The sequence below is a fragment of the Magnolia sinica genome, chromosome 17 (assembly GCF_029962835.1).
Source record: "Magnolia sinica isolate HGM2019 chromosome 17, MsV1, whole genome shotgun sequence".
Taxonomy (NCBI): domain Eukaryota; kingdom Viridiplantae; phylum Streptophyta; class Magnoliopsida; order Magnoliales; family Magnoliaceae; genus Magnolia; species Magnolia sinica.
In genome coordinates this window covers 1,117,135-1,137,232 of record NC_080589.1, presented here as the reverse complement: position 1 = coordinate 1,137,232, position 20,098 = coordinate 1,117,135, and the positions used below count along the sequence as shown (strand labels likewise).

Sequence of the window (20,098 nt, the reverse complement as noted above, 5' to 3'; positions counted from 1 at the left end):
GCTCCACGTTCACGTTCCAGATTGGATATCATTCTCCCTTCTCTTCTCTCTTTATAGCTTCTGAAGACAGTGGATGGGAGGCAATTTCTGCACAAATCGAGGCGGTGGAAGTTGGTCAGTTTCGTGCGTAAAGCCTTACACAGCAACAGAGATTTAAGCAGCACCAACTTGCATTTTCCAGTGTTGTTGGCCCATGGCCGTCTCATATGCAAGATCCGAGCCATTCAGGCTCCTTGAGCTTGGTCGGTGGTCCCCTGGGTTGGATTTGGATGGTCAGAATCGTCGGACTGATCCTGTCCATGGTCGTAGAATGACCCAGATCGTTCCGGTCTCTCCGGACGGGCGTCAATACGTAAAGCATATGAAAAATGGATGTTTCTGTGATCAGTGGGGCCCATGAACGGGTTTTTCCAAGAAATCCACTCTGTCCATTGTGCCGTCTTTGAAAAACCGTTTGGATATGGATGGTTTTAAATTTTCATTGACGCGGCCCACCTGATTGATTTTGCGGCAAAGACTCTGCCATTCAGTACATTTGCAATCTCTGTCTAGCATATTTCAGACTAAGAACCATCAGATCTTGGTTAGGACCGTCATATACATCAAATGGATGGCTCAGATTGAGTTGATGGGTCCACATAGTGGCCCACAAAGATCGTGCGAAGGTCTTTGTTCGCAGCAGGGGATTGGGTATCCCAATCCAATTGAAACCATGCGAGTCAAACTGTGTTTGACTGGTCTGGTGGTGCGGTATGCTGCACGAGTACCTCTTTTTTATGCTCTGGCTCCCTCTTGATGATCCAGAGGGATCTGCTCCAGAGGGATCTGCTCCATTCTTCCGATTTTTCAGCTCATTTAATGGGTTGAGACCAAAAGTGAAGCATATCCAGATATCAGGTGGGCCCCGGATTGCTGATATGGAGGATGATCTCTCTGTTGGGTCACTTCCAGAGGGATCCGATGGTTCAAATTTGACGTGTACAGTTCATTTATAGTCCTCAGGCCATGTATAAAGTTTCGAGCCGAACAGATAGTGGAAACCCTGTGATCTTTCATTCTAGCTGACTTTCAGGCCACTTGAGCTTCAGTTTCTCGATTCTTTCAGATCTCTGGCATGTAAATCCGTCGATCTTGGTCCCCGACTTGGTGACTTCAGAGCATCAATTCCATGCTTTTAGTACTCTTTTTTAGTCCAGACTCTTAAATTCACATTTTATCATAAACACGATTAAATAGGGCATTAACCGGTATCATGTTCGTAAAATCAGGTAATAACTGGGGTCTAATATGCCATATTTAACCCTCAACAGGCTTTAGTCCATAAGTCCTTCCCCAACACAGTATTACTTAACATGCATCGAGTCTTCTCCAAGAGAGTCTGATTCATTCGCTAAGCCACACCGTTTTGTTCTGGTGTGTACTACACTGTGTTGTGCCTAATAATCCCTTCATCTTTACAATATTCATTAAATTCAGTAGAAGTAAATTCTCCATAATTGTCAGTCCTTAAAACCTTTATTTTTCGCCTTGATTGTGTTTCTACCATTGCCTTCCATTGTTTGAATATGGTGAAAACTTCAGATTTACATTTCATGAAGTAAACCCAAACTTTTCTAGAGTAGTCGTCAATGGATGAAACAAACCATGATGACCTTCCAACGAAAATCTCTGACGATGACCCCCATACGTCAGAGTGCACATAATCAAGCACTCCCTTTCATACACGTTTTTTATTTTTAAAAGATAATCTAGATTGTTTACCATATATACAATGCTCGCATATATCTAAATCAGAATTTTTAAAAGCTAGAATTAAACAACGATCAGATAGTACCTTCATGCCTCGCTCGCTCATGTGGCCTAGATGAGCATTTCACATATGTAGAGACATGAAATTTGCAATAGCTGCTCCCGCTCCACCTGCTGAAGTGCTCCTAATTAACTTGTAAAAGTTTTCGTACCTTTGCGCTCTCATAATCACAAGTGCCCCTTTTAAAACTTTAAAGACACCATTAATACCAGTGAACTTGCACCCTATAACCTCGAGTGCACTGAGGGAAATTAAATTTTTTTTCATATCAGGAATGTGCCTGACATCAGTCATGGTATGCTCCATCCCATCAAACATCTTGATGCTCACCGTACTAATAGCCATAACATTACAGGTATTGTCATTACTCATAAAGACCTGTCCACTGTCGTATTCTCTATAACTGGTGAACCAACTCCGATGATGAGTCATGTGATATGACGCTCCTGTGTCGAGGATCCACTCATCTCCATTGTCGTGCAAGTGTCCGATCATGGAGACAGACAATACATCACCACCACTTGTATTTTCATCAGATGTGACAACATTGGCCTCCTTAGAAGAAGCCGCTAATTTTTCTTTCTTCGCTTTAGGATTGATACAATCTTTCTTCATGTGTCCAGATATCCTACAGTTCCAGCACTTTAGTTTTCCTTTGCCCTCGCCCTTAGATTTGGATCTATTAGATCTTGAAGATTTTATACCTCGCTCAGAATTCTTGCCTCTCATAATCAGTGCATCGGAAGATGTCCCCATATCGCCATTTAGTTTTCTCATGGCTTTCCCTTGAAGGGCTGAGATAACGGTGTCGACACTCAGGATTTTATTTATGGTACACATTATGTCCTTGAATGACTCATACGATGCCGAAAGAGAATTCAACAACATACATGTTTGTTCCTTATCTTTGATCACTTCCTCCATACCTAATAATTTGTAAACTAATATATTAAAGTTGCTGATGTGGGCATTCAGATCTCCATCCTTTGCCATCTTAAAGTTATACCACTGCTGCTTCAAGTGTAGGCAATTTTCAAAGAATTTTTTCGCATAGATATCCTCTAACTTTGCCCGTAAACTATCCGTAGTTTTCTCCCTCAAAACATTATAGAGAGCCTCATCCGTGAGACATAAACGGATTGAGGATAATGCCTTCTTATCAAAGGTATTCCATTCATCATCAGTCATAATAGATTTTTTTGCATCAAGAGCACCATCCTCGCCTTACTTGGTTAAGGAACTGATCATCTTGATCTTCCATAACTCAAAGTTATTTTTCTCCGATTACTTCTCAATATTATACCTAGGACTTCCCATTATTGCTAATCCTTCATATTCAAATCTGTGCCCTAACGATTGCCTTGATACCACTTGTTGGGATTTGGTCTGCGGAATCACATAAATTTGGATCTAGGATAGCAATCCAAGAGCACCAAGCAAACACAAGAGAACACAAAGATTTAACGTGGAAAACCCTTTCGGAAAAAAAACCACGGCACAAAGCGACAGATCTTCACTATGAAAATAGAAATTACAAAAAGAGAGGACTTACCCGATTCGAACAACCTCGCATCTAACCCTTTCTACACCCTTTGAAAACCATATAACCCTTTTAGAAACCCTTGGAGTACTTTTAGGAAGCCTTAGAATACATTAGAAAGGCTCTAGGGACGCCTATTTATAGTTTAGGAAACCCCACTTACGCACTAACTTTGGAATAGTCTGAAAATCGCCTCAAATTTATGTAGTCCGCGCGCAATTTGCATAACCTTCGACTAGTCGAGCAAATCCCTCAACTGGTTGAGCATTGCGGACCAAGATTTAAGACATCCTTTTTAACAACAATTATATGCAATGAAAGTTTTGGCTATGAAATCCAAGGCGTTACAATCTTCGTTAAGAATTTAGGTAGAGCTCTATAATATTAATGAGTAATCCACTCTATCCATCCATTTTACCACATCACAATAAGGACATAAGCCCAAGAATGAGGCAAATTTAAAATGCAATTGGGCCACATGATAGAAAACAATAAGGATTGAATGTTCACTATTGAAACATTTGGGGCACCAACAAAGTTTCAGATCAGGCTAATATTTTGTGTTTCAGTTCATCACAATAAGAATGACCTTATCAATGGTTTGGGTGGTATGTAAATATCACCGCGATTCCAAGGAAGTTTCAATGGTAGGCATTTCCCCACCCACATTTTTCTATTCGGGGCTCACTTGAGTTTTGGATATGTCTCATATTTGGGTTCATGTCCTAACATGAGCTAGCAAAATGAATGAACAGAGTAAATTTCTTACAAACATCATAGTGAGAACTTCTTAGGATGCAATTGTGTCAAAGCTTTATGGCTCTACCATGGTGTACGTATTATATCAACGCTGTCCATCCATTTTTTCTAACCCATTTTAGTACATAAGCCATTAAAAAAAAAAAAGAAAAAAAAAAAAAAGGCAAATCCAAGGCTAAATTGAACCATATCATAGAAAACAATGGGATTGAACATTTGCAGCATGCTGATATCCACTTCTTCAATTCATTTAGGTCCATGTGACCTTGTGAATAAGTTGGATAACAAATAAACATTCGGGTAGCCCTAAGAATGTTTTAATAGTAAATGTTATTATCTCCATGGCTTCTAAAAGTCTGTGATGCAGTTCATCTGAGCTTTGGATTTATCTCAAATTTTTTTTTTTCCATCAAATGTAATTCACTTGAACTTTTGATCCATCTTATTTTTTCCCCTCGTGCAATGTTAGAGTCACAGCCAAACTATGTCCTTTGTCTTGTCCATCGGTACGTTGGATGTAGCAAGCAACATGCAGCCACTTTCGTTTTCTTCACGTACGTCGGGCCTTATTTTCCTTCTCTTTCTATAAGGACACTGGTACAAATGGGAAGCGGATTGGCTGGTGTACCACACACCAACCACTTAGTTGATGGGTTGACATAACCAACGTACGTGAGTTCCATCATGAGTTGTACTATATTCAAACTGTCCATTCATTCATTTATTTGGCGAGCTTTTCTTAAAGTTTGATGAGATAAATAAGACAGGCCAGAGATCACGTGTACCACACTGCAAAAGCAGTGGGAGACTGAAACGTCTGTTATTGAAATGCTTTTGGCGTCACGATAGTTTTGGATCATATCAATATGATGTTTGTTTTTGCTCTTCATCCTCATCTGTATGACCACGTGGATAAATTGGATGGAAAATAACCAATATGATAGACCTACGAGAGAATCATTCTCTCCACTATTATTTATGGTGTAATTCACCTTTTATTTTTCAAAAGGATTTTCATTGATTCGGGCAGCCCGATCAATAAAAAAGGAAAGGTCCCTTATAATAAGAAAGAAAAAAAAAACGAAAGTACCTAAACCAGCCGGGTTAGTGGGGTGTGGTAGAGGAGCTAATCCGCTTCCCACAAGCCAAGACAAGACAAGATAGTCTGTCAGTTATCTTATCCCTTTGTCTGCCCTTTTATTTTCTACATACACATGTGAGACATTAATCCACATGTACGTGGACACAACTTTAAGTATCCGTACATGCGAGACAGTCCTTCGAAATTCCACAGGAAACAACAAAGAAGAAATGACGACCAGTCACAATCAGATCACGTGATTACATTCAAGAACTGGGCCATGTCTCTAGACTCCCTAAATAACTGATAATTTAGAAAATGGTTCACTTTCCTGCATTGATTGGGGGCGTTAATCAATTTGTTAAGACCATGGCTCGTAAATACTAATATAGTTTGATGATCTGAATCGTTCTTAACTACGGTAAGGAGCTTACATAGCCCTGTAACAATCAATCGACCCATTTGGGAACTGTCACGGGACTACTTTCTTTCTATGTGAACTCAACTACCGTATCTTGCTGCGGGCAGGACGCGGATTGCCTGATGACCGTGCCACCACTGAGCGGATTAGGAGGCTCACTGTTATTTACGTATGTGTTTTGTTGATGCCATGCTTCCATTCTTTCTGGCCGTTTTACTATATAAGCCAAAAAAATGAGGCAGATCTAAGGATCAAGTGGAACACACCATAGGAAGCAAGGGCGATGATAATGACAACCACACTAAACCTTCTTAGGGCCCATGATGATGTTGATTTTCCATCCAACCTATTAACAAGGTCACATAGCCTGGATGATGGAAAAACATAAATATCAGCTTGATCAAAACTTCTACAGCTATGAAGAAGTTTTTAACGGTGGCATTCAATCTCTATTGCGAGAAGAAATTGGATCTCTCTTATTTTGGGATTCATACCCTAAAATCATCTAACAAAACGGATGGATGGTATAGATTAAAAAAATACATTATCATGGGTGCCACAGAGACCCTGCATGGATTGAGTATGTCTAATCAAGGGCAGGACACAATCCGAACACAATCCAAATCCTCACCGACCTCTGTGATGGCAGGAATTTTCGAGGCCTACCCTCATATATATATATATATATATGTGTGTGTGTGTGTGTGTGTGTGTATTTTATCCATATCATCCATTAGTTTTTTAAGCTCATTTTAGGCCATGGGCAAGATTTCAAGCATATCCAAAGGTCAAGTACACCACACCACAAGAAAAAGTGAGAATAAAGATGTCCACCACCGGCACCTTCCTGAAGCCTCCAGTGATGTTTATTTGTCTTCTAACCTACTCATAACGTAGTACAGACTTTGGATAAAGGAACAATAAAACTATCAACTTGTTTCAAAACTTCCCGTGGCCCTAAAGAAGTTTTCATTGCAATCCCGTTTGTTTCCTATAATATGGTCTACTCAAGATTTTCATATGTTTCAATTTTAAGTTCATGGCTTAAAATAAATTGGAAAAACAAATAAATAACATGGATAAAAAGTAGAGTAAGGCGAGTCGAGTCACCTCATGCCTTACTCGACGTGCAAGTAGGCATGGAAGATTTGTGACCTTCTTTGATGTTTCTTTTTGTTTTGTTCTTTTCATGTTTTGAGTCTCCATTTAGGTGAGATGATGGTAGTGCTGCTCTCCATCGAAATAAAAAGTTGACCTGCTTTGATGTTTCTTTTTGTTTTATTTTTTTCATTTTATGAGTCTCAATTTAGGTGAGATGATGTTGGTGCTACTCTCCATTCAAATAATTTTTTTATTATTATTATGAAATACAATGCTAAACTTTTTATTTGACTTCTTTACATGTTTGTTCTCTTAAACTTGTAGATGGAGACTTAGGTAGTGATCGTCGCAAATGGGTACCAACACTGCTTGGTTGAGATGATGTATGGACAAAGAGCCTAGGGATAGTTAGCTGTATTGGCCAAAGGTAGGAGTGGACCAAATGGAGGATATTTTTTTTAATGTATTCATATAATTTTCAACTTATTGCTGTAAATATTATATATTTTTATTGTAAAGTCATATAATATTTGGTTAAATATTCATTGTTAATTATACTACAACATTCTTTAGGTCTCAAATATTAAAGAAAAATACAAGTTCTAATCGAAAAAAAATTACTGCCTTTTGCTAGTGGTTGTACAATTTTTACCGGTGCTTCCTAAGTAAGGGTTTAAAATTGTTCAAGGGTTCAAAACCACCGTCCCAAAATTTTTCATCCTTAATTTTTATAGAACTGAAATTGCTGTTTGTAAAATTTGCGATGGTTTTGTTCCTAAGTTTTTGCAATGGTTTTAAACTGTCCCTAATTTTTTGCGACGCCCTATTTACAAACGGTTGAAAACCATTCCTAAATAGGGATTTAGGTGTAGTGACACTAAACGAAACAATTAGGATAGGTCATGTATCCACTAATAGTTTTGTGTAGGGCCTACTTTTATGTTTATATGCCATCTAATCCATTCATCTAGTTGTGCTTCATTGAGATTGAAGGATTATCTAATAATACAAGTATTTGAAAACTCAAGTGGACCATACATAAGAATTTAATGGTTTTTGTATAATTTTAAACTTAGTGTTGAATTAACCCCATTTTTTTATATCAAGGCCAAATACGTGGTGGTTTGCCTGATGGATGAGGTGGCACAACATATCTTTTCACCATGTTAGAGAAAGTTATCCCCATAAGCAAGAGAGGCAGATTGGATAATACTCAAGTTTAGCTGACATCTGTACAAGCATGACATAACAGGATTTGATTAGATGGCATGCCACAGTTAAAGTTGGGTGGTCATTAAAGGATGGTCATTGAAATATATATTTCTCTATTGTGTAGTAGCATTTACGAGATGACATGTTCAAATCATTGGACCATCTTAGATGTTCTCCTTATGGGGCAATGCATATCGAAATAGGCTCACTTTGAAGGCCACTAATCGACCGAACGGTTAGGAAAATTTGATCAATTTGTATTTTGGATGATTTTCCATCTCTGACTAGGTGACGAATGAGAGGATGTGATGAGGTTGATCATTCTTCCATGATTGATTAATACCTTAAATCCATAAGGTTATCTTGAATACACAAAAGCTTTCTCGAATACACCATAGAAATAAGAAATTTAACACCCTTTAAATAACCCTAAATAAACCCTAAAAACGTAATTAAAGAGTACTAATCAAACTATGAAATTCAGAAAATCATGTAAATTTTCCACATTCGTAGACCTATCGTCAACCAGTCGAGTTAACAGGTCGAAACAACAAAAAAGTGACCAGAGATTTAAACAAGAAATTTTGTGATTCTCGACCCGCTGACCTGATCTATCGACCCGTCGAATGGATTTTGACCGGTCGATTAGATCTTGGCAACCTATCAATATAGGCAAAAAACGTACGTCCAGTGAAAATTCTGGAAATTTCGATGGAACGTCAACCTGTTAACCACAATGGTTTACTAGTCAAACTATGTTGATTGTGCTTGATCCTTCTTGATATCTTTTCTTCGGTCCATCTTAGCCTTGAATGAATTTGCAACCTGTTCTACATCAGTCCCCTTTACTTCAAAAAAACTCATCCCCGAGTTATTCTTCAGATGCGGTTCATGATACTCATATAGGTTCATAACATGCAAAGTATGCAAGATCTCCATGTCATCCAGAAGACCAATAACATAAGTGTTGTCATTAATCTTTCGAACGATCAGTACTGGTGCAATCTTCTTATTCTTCAACTTATTGCAAGTCCCGATAGTAAATCTCTCCTTGCGTAGATGAATCATAACATTGTCACCTACCTCGAACACATTTTGTCGCCGATGCTTGTTGGGTTACTTCTTATACCTGTCGTTTGAAGCTTGCAACTTGGCTTGCACATCTGCATGAATGCACATTATTCGGGCCACCATATGTTATATTGCAATACTCATGCTTGAGAATTTGGGCAAAGGGACCAAATCAAGTATGGCAGGGCACTCGACCATAAACAAATTGGAACGGAGACTTCCCTATCGAGCGGTTCACTATATTGTTGAATTCAAACTTCACTTGAGACAAGGGCCAAATCCCACTACTTCAGCTTGAAGCCTGAAATACACCGAATGAGGTTTCCCAATGTACAATTCAAAACTTCAGTCTGCCCATTGGTCTGCAAGTAGTAGGCACTACTGAGCTGAAGTTGCATACCGAACCAATTTCATAAAGTTAGCCAGAAGCGGCTAATGAACTTCATGTCACGGTCATAAGTAATGGTTTTGAAAACCCCGTGTAGCTGTATGACCTCTCTTAAGAATAGATTCACTACATGTGTGTCGATGTTCTTCTTACATGGGATAAAGTGCAATATCTTTAAGAAACGATCTACTACCACTAACACCAAATCCATGCTACGTTGTGTTCATAGGAGACTAAGCACAAAGTCCATAAATAAATCCTCCCAATGGCCATTAGGCAAAGGTAACGGGGTATAGAGGCCCATATTCTTAGGCTGCCCCTTGGATGTATGACAAATATGACAGCAATGCACTGCTTTACCCATGTCACGTATCAATTATAACCAATAATATTATTCCTCAATAAGAGCCTGCGTCTTGTCTTGCCCAAGGTGTCTACCAAGGCCACCTCCGTGTAGCTCTTGGATAATATGTACCCTCGGATAAGTTTATGGTATGCACAGTTGATTGCCTTTGAAGAGGAAACCATCTTGCATATATAGGTTAGTGGGATGACCCTCTTGATACCTCATCTATACATCATTGAAGTCTTCATCCTCGGCAAATAACTTTTTGATATAGTTAAAGCTGACCACCTCATATTACTCATCATAACTAGTAGTGATGCACAACGGTTAAGTGCATCATCCAGCTTGTTCTGCTGCCCTAACTCGTGCTTCAGAACGAACATGAATTCTTACAAAAATATGACCCATTTATCATGTACACGGTTCAAGTTAGCCTGACTATTAGTAAACTTTACATTTGATGGTCAGTGTAGAGAACAAACTCTCTCTAAGTTAGATAATGCCGCCAATATCGCAATGCTTAAACAACTACATACAACTCAAGTTGATACTTGACCGTTTCTTTCGGGCTTCACTGAGCTTATTGTTGTAGAAGGCTACCGACTTTTCTTCCTATGATAAAACTCTTGATGCAAGGATGAATGTGGTGAGGTCGATCACCGTTTTCCTTAAAGATAACTACTTCAAATCCACAAAGATTCTCTTAACTCCTCACAGAGACTTCTCGAGTCCACGATGAAAAAGCAAGAAAATAAAAATAATATTCTAGAAAATTCGTAAATTGATTGATGTCTAATATGTATGTCTATTACACCTTTAATATAGAAAAAAAAAATCGTAATTATCAAAACTAGTAAAATTCTAACTCTAATAAAAATCCTAATTCTAATAAAACTCTTTTAAAACCTAATTTCTAAAAATAAAAATTACAAATAAACTTTTGCTAGAAGAGTCTTAGTATGATTACAAGTTGTTTCTAAAAAAGAAAAAAAATCTAAAACTCTAAAAGTAAGAAAATATTAAAAAAATTCAAAACTACTAAAAATAGTAAATTTTCCTTAAAATTTTACTTTTAAGCTAAAAGTGTGCATTTTCTGATGAAACGAACAGACATACTTTGTTATGATCAATTCGTGGGTTTCTAACGTAACGATTCTCAGATCAAAAGTTATGATCAATTTACGATCCACCTTCTTTTGGTCCAACCATGCTAAGAATGTATATGTGTCATGTTCTACATCACTCTTACAATCCAACAAATGAAGCGTCACACTTAACCTCAAACAACTAGTCAAAATTGGGAAGAAACAAAACCGGTGTTGTCACGCCCCAAACTCGGAAACCGGGCTCACAAAATTTTCGATCGCCGAATCCGGCGCCGACAGCCTCCGTAGTGCCCCATTCTCGGATTCCGGCACTTATATATCAGATTCCGATTCTGGGATCCTAAAAGGAGAATTTTCCAACGTACATTTGTCTCATAAGAAGCATAACCACAAGTATACCCAAATCATAAAGGCAAAGATTTACATGCATGATACCGCTTAATGGCCTGATTAATCGTGTTTGTAATGCAGAGTGTATGTACGAGCCTGGATCGAAAAGGGTGCTTAAAGCATGAACTTAACGCTCTAATGACACCAAAGCATGGGACGGACTCCAGAGATCCAAGATCAACAAGATTACACATCGGGGACCCGAAAAAATCGAGAAACCGAAGCTCAAACGGCCTGAAAGTCAGCCAGAATGCAAGATCACAGGGTTCCTACCATCCGTTCGATTCGAAACTTCACATATGGCCTAAAAACCAAAAACTAACCGTACATGTCAAATTTCAGCCATTGGATCCCCCTGGAAGTGGCACAATGGACAGATCAGCCCATAAATAGTGATTTTGGGCCCGCCTGGTGTCTGAAAGTGCTTCAATCTTGGGTTCAACGGTTAAAATGAGATAAAGAAACGGATGGATGGATTGGATTAAGTATAGACATCGTGGTGGGGCCCATTTTACACGGCCCGTGCGAGACAGCAGTGTACACCGCCGCAGCAACAGCAGTCGGTCAACAACGGAGACTCGTCTCCCTCTCCTTCTCGATCACGCACGAACGGACGGACGTCCGTCCGTTTTTCAACAGTAGGGCCCACTCGCTCTCCAGATGGAAAATCTGGACCATTCATCCTATTCCCAAGGTCCATGTTACCATGGCCTAGGTGGAGAAAATTCGAGATACATCGGAAATCAATTTTCGAGCGTTAAAACGGAAGATGGACGGTGGACTGAACCAGCTTGTGGGCCACACTGAAATCTAACCAAAACCATCCCTTCCTAAACAGTTTTTCGTCCTGAATCTAATGGACTGGATTTCCCAGAAAAGCAGTGAAGTGGGCTCCACCATTGTCACAGCGCCAAAGGACGCTACTCTGTTTTTGCGTCCGGAAAACTCGGGTTTTCCGTGCGGTTCTGGCCCACCATAGTTGATCAGAGGCTTGATCCAAACCATCCATCGTGTATCTCGTCCAGAGATCTCCCAAGGGACGTCATCGATTTGGAAAGAATGGGATGGAAGTGGAAGTTTTCCCTTCCATTTTCTTGGCTGCAAAACGCCCCTACGCTCCAACCTTGCGTAAATACATCCTCCGCAGCCTATTCCTTCTCGGACTCAGCCTCTCCACGGCCATACGCACCTGCCTATAAGGGAGGAGGGGAAGGAAGAAAGGGGTGGTGAAAAAAAAACGTGAGAGAGTACAGGGAGGAGCAAGGACGTGAGGATTGAAGACAGTGCTCGGTTTTGGTTATCAGCGTGAGGGAACGGGAGACAGGTGTGGCTTTTCCTACGGCTGGAACGTGAGGATTAAAGAAAAAAAAAAGGGACGTGAAGAGGGTGCTGCTGTAGAGCTTGATAGGGAAGGAAAAAGAATTTTGGATGCTGCTGCACGTAGGGGGAGAAAACAGAAGAAAAGGAGAAAAAGCTAAGGAGATAGGAAGAAAGAGGTTTCTTTTTTTTCTTTTCCTTTGGTTCTAGCATAATCATGCTGGGTGAACCTCTTAGCTAGGGCTAAGAGGAGAAGCTTGTATTGAGATGGGAGACTTTATTTAATTATTTCATTGTGAAGTAAACTTGATTGTAGTTTGATTATTAAATGAATATTTTTCTTAGTCTTTAATGGTCTGTGTGACTGAAATTACAATGGATTTGCAATGGCTTTGAATATTTCTTTTTCCCTTTTTATGTTTATGAAGTCAGGAAGTCCTGTTGTTCATCATTGTCCCATGGGCATGGTACGATGACAGTATCCTTCTTGATCTTCATACATTGTTGATTAGTTGGTAATTAGTTTAATCCTGTTGTTTGCTTTGTCTCCTGGGCATGGTTAGATGATGGAATCCATTCTAATTCATACACCTTTCATCTCTTGAAAACCAGATCAAGAAAGTTCAGTTTGAATTCCATAATCCTTGATGCAGGCATAAGATCTCCCTGATCTCTACAAGTGGATCCTCTGAATCCCTAGTTTCCTTCGTCTGAATTCCTTAAAGTTTTAGATAATTATTCCGCAATTATTCCCTAAATTCTATTTGCTTTAGATCGCATCTTAGACTAGTTCTATTTCTACCTAGTTTCAGGGAACGTACAAGTTTCAGTCCCTGTGGATTCGACCTCGGTCTTACCGAGTTTATTACTACATCACAACCCTATCCTTGGGGAGTGAACAAGTTTTTGCGCCGTTATGATTCTTTGAAATTAATTAGTTTTAGAATTAGTTTGAGATTAGGATTTTATTAACTTTAGTTTTAGATTTTTATTTCTATTTGATTTTTAGAACTAACTTGTTTCCTGTTTTGTAGGATCCTGACATAAACTTCTAAATTGGTAATTCTTTCCTAAATTCTTTACTTTTTCTACCTTTTAGAATTAATGTTTAAATCTTAGAAATTTTTTAATTCTAGTATCCTCTCATCTGTAGGAAATAGAAACTAGGTTATTTCTTATTTAACTTTCTACTTTTATTTTTAGTAACTTTCTAATCCTAGAATCTAATTTGTTTCCTAATTTATTTTAGAATTTTTGTTTAGAAACTAACCTTCCTATTTTGTAGGCCTTTAAGATAGAAATCTCTAATTCGGTACACTCCTTCTCTACTTTCTATTTTTCAGTTCTCTTTTAGTAATTTACTTTCTAGTATAGGACTTTCCTAGTTTATTTTAGAAGTTTCCACTTTTTTTTAGAAATTAATTTACTACTACCTTTATTTTAAAGGATTGTTCCTCTTTTAGAATCTAACTTATTTTATTTTTATTTTGTAGGTCCTTAACTTAGGGGCATCAATTTGGTAATTTCTTTCCAACTCTTTCTCTCTTTCTTTTTAGATTTTCTTTTTCTTTCTTAGGATTAGACTTTGAATTTGATTGAGGGCTGCGAGTGTTTCATGCCCAAGTGGGCCCGTGACAACACTCGACATCTCTTGACTGAAGGAGGATTGGTTGAGGGGTTGACTATCCATCGCAGGATTAGACACCGCTCGAAATCCCCTGAGTTAACTGAGGTTATGGCTGAAGACCAACCTCCTCTACTTCCACCAAGGGTGGAGGATACCCAAGATGAGAATGAGGTGCAACAGGCACCCCCGCCTCGTACTTTACGAGATTATCTACAACCGGCGGGAGTAAGTATGCCCTCATGCATGATTTTTCCTGAAAACACAGGACAAATGGACATCAAGCCAGGAGTTATCCAACTCCTTCCCAAATTCCATGGACTTGAATCAGAAAGTCCATATTTACATTTGAAAGAGTTCGATGAGATTATAGCTACATTATGTTTTCCTAATGTATCTGAGGATACAATTAGGCTGAAACTCTTTCCTTTTTCCTTAAAAGAGAAAGCTAAGACGTGGTTACATTCACTGCGTCCTAGATCCATTGGCACATGGAACGACATGCAGAGGGAATTCATAAAAAAATTCTTCCCACATCATAAAATGATTACCCTCAGAAAAGCGATCATGAACTTTGCCCAAAAGGAAGATGAAACATTCTTCCAATGTTGGGAAAGGTTCAAAGATTTGGTCAGTTCATGCCCACAACATGGATTTGAAACGTGGCGCATTACAAATTTTTTCTATGATGGATTGACATCTTCCATGCGCCAAATGGTCGAGACAATGTGTAATGGAGAGTTCATCAACAAAGATGTTGACGAGGTATGGGATTACCTCGATAGTCTCGCTGAAAAAACACAATCATGGGACTATTACCCAAATTCGAATACCCCGTCTGGGCCGACTCAATTAAAGGAGAAAGGTGGATTATATCTCTTGAAAGAAGAGGATGATCTCAAGTGTAAAGTGACTACGCTCATAAGGAAAGTTGAGGCCATGGAAGGAAAGAAGGATAAGGTCAATGAAATTGTTTGCGGCATCTGTGATTGCAACATTCACACAACTGAAAACTATCCTACAATACCCGCCTTTCGAGGAGTGTTGAATGAACAAGCCAATGCCGTAAACAACTATCAAAGACCTTTTACTGGACCTAACTCCAACACATACAATCCTGGCTGGAAAAATCATCCAAACTTTAGTTGGAGGAATGGACAAACGGCGACTCCTCCAGGTTTCTTCAATCAAAATCCAAATCACGTGAAACCTCAAGAGGAACCGGTTCAAAATCCCATACAAGAGCTGGCTCAGGCAATGCGGGGAATTACAGATTTTATGCAAAAGATAGATTCTCGTATGACGGTTATAGAGAAGGGGATGCTTCCTGCACAACCTCTCCTCAATCCTAAACCGTAGTACGAGAATAATGATCCCAGCTCTTCAAATCAGATGGGGCATGTTAAATCCATCACCACTCTTAGGAGTGGGAAGATCATTGATAAAACTCTTCCGGTTAGGCCCGAAAAGCCTCAAGAACCAGAAGAGGACAACAATGATGGATCTAGTGATGCCCCACAAAAAGTAGAACCGGAACTTCTAGAGAAGCCAGTTGCTCCATTCCCCCAACGGTTGGTTTCACCAAAACCTCTCTCTAACTCTCAGGATATCCTAGAGGTGTTGAAACAGGTGAAAGTCAACATTCCTCTACTTGATGTCGTTAAACAGATACCTTCATATGCCAAATTTCGAAAGACTTATGCATGACTAAAAGACGGAAAATTATTCAAAAGAAAATTTTCTTGATTGAGAAAGTGAGTGCCATCCTAAAGCAAGACGTGCCACAAAAATTTAAAGATCCCGGTAGCCCAACCATATCATGTGTAATCAGAGACCATCGAATTGATCATGTACTTCTTGACTTAGGAGTGAGCGTCAATCTGATTCCCTACTCGGTACACAGACAGTTAGGTTTGGGTGAATTAAAACCCACCCGAACCACACTACAACTTACTGATCGCTCTGTTCGTGTACCAAGAGGGATAATTGAGGATGTGTTGTCCAAGTTGATAGATTTTACTACCCTATAGATTTTATCATCCTGGACACCAAACCCATCAATAACATGAACACTCAGATTCCCGTCATTCTTGGTCACCCATTCCTTGCCACTTCAAACGCAATTATCAATTGCAGGAATTGTGTCATGACTATGTCTTTTGGAAATATGACATTGGAGTTAAACATCTTTTCAATAACGGCAGCAACTCAGAGGATGATGACGATTTCCACGAAGATACGACACCTCTGACCTTATCCTCTGACTCTCTAGAGACGTGCCTGGCCCACTCCCATGATTTTGATGATGACATGATTAGGGAGACGTGTGCCTTGCTTGATACTGCACCGGTACTTGAAGTTAACCGGTGGAGGCCACAATTTGAAGAATTGCCACAAACCGATGTAGTGCCTCTACCGTCTAACCTCAAGCCGCCGAAGCTTGACCTAAGACCTTTGCCCTCGATTTGAAATATGCCTATTTAGGTCAAGAAGAGACATACCCGATGGTGATTTCTTCCTACCCTAAGAAAGAACAAGAGAGTATGCTCATATATACTCTCATTGAGCATAAGGGAGCCCTTGGATGGATGATTGCGGACCTCAAAGGAAGTGATCCCTCGATTTGTACCCACCGCATTTATCTTGAGGATAACGCGAAGATCGCTCGGCAATCACAACGTAGACTAAATCCAAACATGAAAGAAGTGGTTAAGGCCGAGGTTCTTAAACTATTGGATATGGGTATCATATACCCTATATCCGATAGTCAATGGGTGAGTCCAATTTAAGTGGTTCCTAAGAAGTCCGGAATCACCATCGTAGCCAATGCTAATAATGAACTCGTGCCAACTAGAGTTACTACTTATTGGAGAATATGCATTATAGAAAGTGGAATATTATCACGAGGAAGGACCACTTTTCTTTACCCTTCATTGATCAGATCTTGGAAAGGTTAGTTGGTCATTCCTATTACCGTTTCCTTGACGGGTATTTAGGCTACAATCAAATAGAGATAGCCCCTGAAGATCAGGAAAAGACCACATTTACATGTCCCTATGGCACCTTTGCTTACCAAAGGATGTCATTTGGACTATGAAATGCCCCTGCCACCTTTCAACAACGTATGATGAGTATCTTTTCTGACATGGTGGGACAATATTTAGAGGTCTTCATGGATGATTTCTGTCTTCGGTCCATCTTTCAGCGAGTGCTTAGAAAGTCTTAAATGTGTGCTGAAAAGATGTGAAGAAAAGAACTTGGTACTTCATTGAGAGAAGTGTCATTTCATGGTTCATAAGGAAATCATCCTTGGACATATTATCTCATCTAAAGGAATCGAGGTGGATAAGGTAAAAAATGATCTTATCTATAACCTACCACCACCCAAGAACATACGGGACGTGCTATCCTTCTTAAGACACGCAGGATTTTACAAGCGATTCATAAATGACTTTAGTCTCCTCTCTCGTCCTTTATGTAATCTTCTTCAAAAGGATGCTCCGTACGAGTGGACTGAGCAATGCCAGGAAGCTTTCACCAAGCTTAAGGGCACGTTAACCACTGCACCTATCATGCAGCCTCCCGACTGGAGCCTTCCTTTTGAGCTTATGTGCGACGCTTCTGATTATGCTCTTGGGGCGGTCCTAGGCCAGAGAAAAGATAAGAGGCCCCACGTCATTCATTACGCAAGTAGAACTTTAAATTCTGCCCAGGTGAACTACTCGACTACGGAAAAGGAACTCTTAGCTGTAGTGTTCGCCTTGGACAAATTTAGGTCCTACTTGATCGGATCCAAGATCATTATCTACACAGATCATGCGGCACTTAAGTATCTTCTTTCGAAGAATGATTCTAAGCCCCGTTTGATACGATGGATCCTTCTACTCCAAGAATTTGATTTGAAAATTAAAGATAAAAAGGGAGTAGAGAACGTAGTGGCCGATCACCTTTCTCGCCTTAATACCTCTGATTCCCTTGAGGTGACTCATATAAACGACATGTTCCCTGATGAAAAACTGTTCCGAGTCTCCCATTCACCTTGGTTCGCTGATATTGCTAATTATCTTGCTACAGGTGTCATACCGGCAGATGCGCAAGATAAGAAGAAATTTTTCACCGAGGTGCGCAACTTTTTCTGGGATGATCCTTATTTATTTAAATATTGCCCAGACCAAATCCTAAGGAGATGTGTACCAGACGATGAGCATCAGAGCGTCATCTCCTTCTGTCACTCACAGGCCTGTGGTGGTCACTTTTCTGCTAAAAAGACCACGGCCAAGATTCTGCAGTGTAGCTTTTACTGGCCCACTATGTTTAGGGACACTCATGAGTTTTGCAAAGCTTGTGAGCGTTGTTAGAAATTGGGAGCATTGTCCCATCGAAATATGATGCCTTTGAATCCCATCCTTATCATTGAAGCATTTGATTGCTGGGGCATCGATTTCATGGGACCATTCCCCCAATCGTTTGGAAATCTGTATATTTTGCTCGCCGTGGATTATGTCACTAAATGGGTTGAAGCGATTCCGTGTCGAAAGAATGACCATCGCACGGTCATTAAATTCCTAAAAGAAAACATCCTTTCTCGATTCGGAACGCCTCGAGCCATCATTAGTGATGGGGGCTCACACTTTTGTAATAGACCATTCGAGAGCTTAATGAAGAAATACGGTATCTCTCATAAGGTGAGCACCCCATACCATCCACAGACAAGTGGACAAGCTGAGATTTCTAATAGGGAAATTAAACACATTTTGGAGAAAATGGTTAACCCTGATCGTAAGGATTGGTCAATCCGATTGACCGATGCTTTATGGGCATACCGTACTGCCTTTAAAACCCCTATTGGGATGTCTCCCTTCAGACTTGTCTATGAGAAGGCTTGTCACTTGCCTGTGGAGCTGGAACATAAAGCGTACTGGGCGATCAAAAATCTTAATTTCAATCTAGACAACGCTGGCTCGCTACGCAAACTTCAATTGAATGAACTTGAGGAAATCCGGAATGATGCGTACGATAATTCGAGAATTTACAAGGACAAGATGAAAGCATTTCATGACCAACACATTTTGCGAAAATCATTCACACCTGGTCAGAAGGTCCTTTTGTACAATTCTCGATTACATCTCTTTCCGGGTAAGCTTCGATCTCGTTGGACCGGCCCTTACATTGTTGTCACTGTTTTTCCGCATGGGGCCGTTGAGATAAGAGATCCCGACAATGGCAAGGAGTTTAAAGTCAATGGACATCGATTGAAACCATTTGTCGAGAAATTTGATTCAGAGGACATGTCCATGCCTCTGACTGATCCTGTTTACCAGGATTGATCTCCTAGTCTGATGGAGGTATAGGTAGGTTTCCTATTTTCTTAGGACTAGGGTAGTTGCTTTATTTGTCTGGCTGAAGACAGTAAACGTAGCGCTCCTGGGAGGCAGCCCAACTCTTCATTTCATTTCGTTTATATCATTAGTTAGTTCAATGTTTGTGGGTAACATTACTGCAAACCCTCACGAGACTACAACTCGTCCACTAGGGGTAACCTAGGGGTTTAAAGGCTTGTTGCATACGCTAAATGCAATCGAGAGCACCTACGAAAGTGGTATAGGTAGGATTTTATTTTTATTTTAGCTTACTTTTGTTGGTTTCTCTCTTGTGCTGACCCGCTCTTACATAGATATCTTTGGAAAGCCTCTTGATTCTTTCGTCCAGGTACTATCTTTCCATCACTCCTCTTATATTTCCGTTGTCCCATGTGCATCGCATGTTTATTTCTTTTACATTGAGGACAATGTAGCTTTTAGGTTGGGGGTGGGAGATTAGGTTACCTAATCAGTGTTTTCTTCATCTTGAGCAAAAATTGTGAAAATTTTTAAAATTTTTCTGAACATTCTTGTGAATTCGAAGTGATTTTGATGGCCATCTTGGATTTAGA

At 39.8% G+C, this 20,098-nt stretch overlaps 1 non-coding gene across 1 annotated transcript; it reads right to left on the bottom strand.

Annotated features, from left to right (window-relative positions):
- Positions 1 to 14,715: 14,715 nt before the first annotated feature.
- On the bottom strand, positions 14,716 to 14,822 carry LOC131232166 (small nucleolar RNA R71). The gene has a single exon (XR_009164780.1). It is a non-coding gene; the product is annotated as a small nucleolar RNA R71 (small nucleolar RNA).
- Positions 14,823 to 20,098: the final 5,276 nt, after the last annotated feature.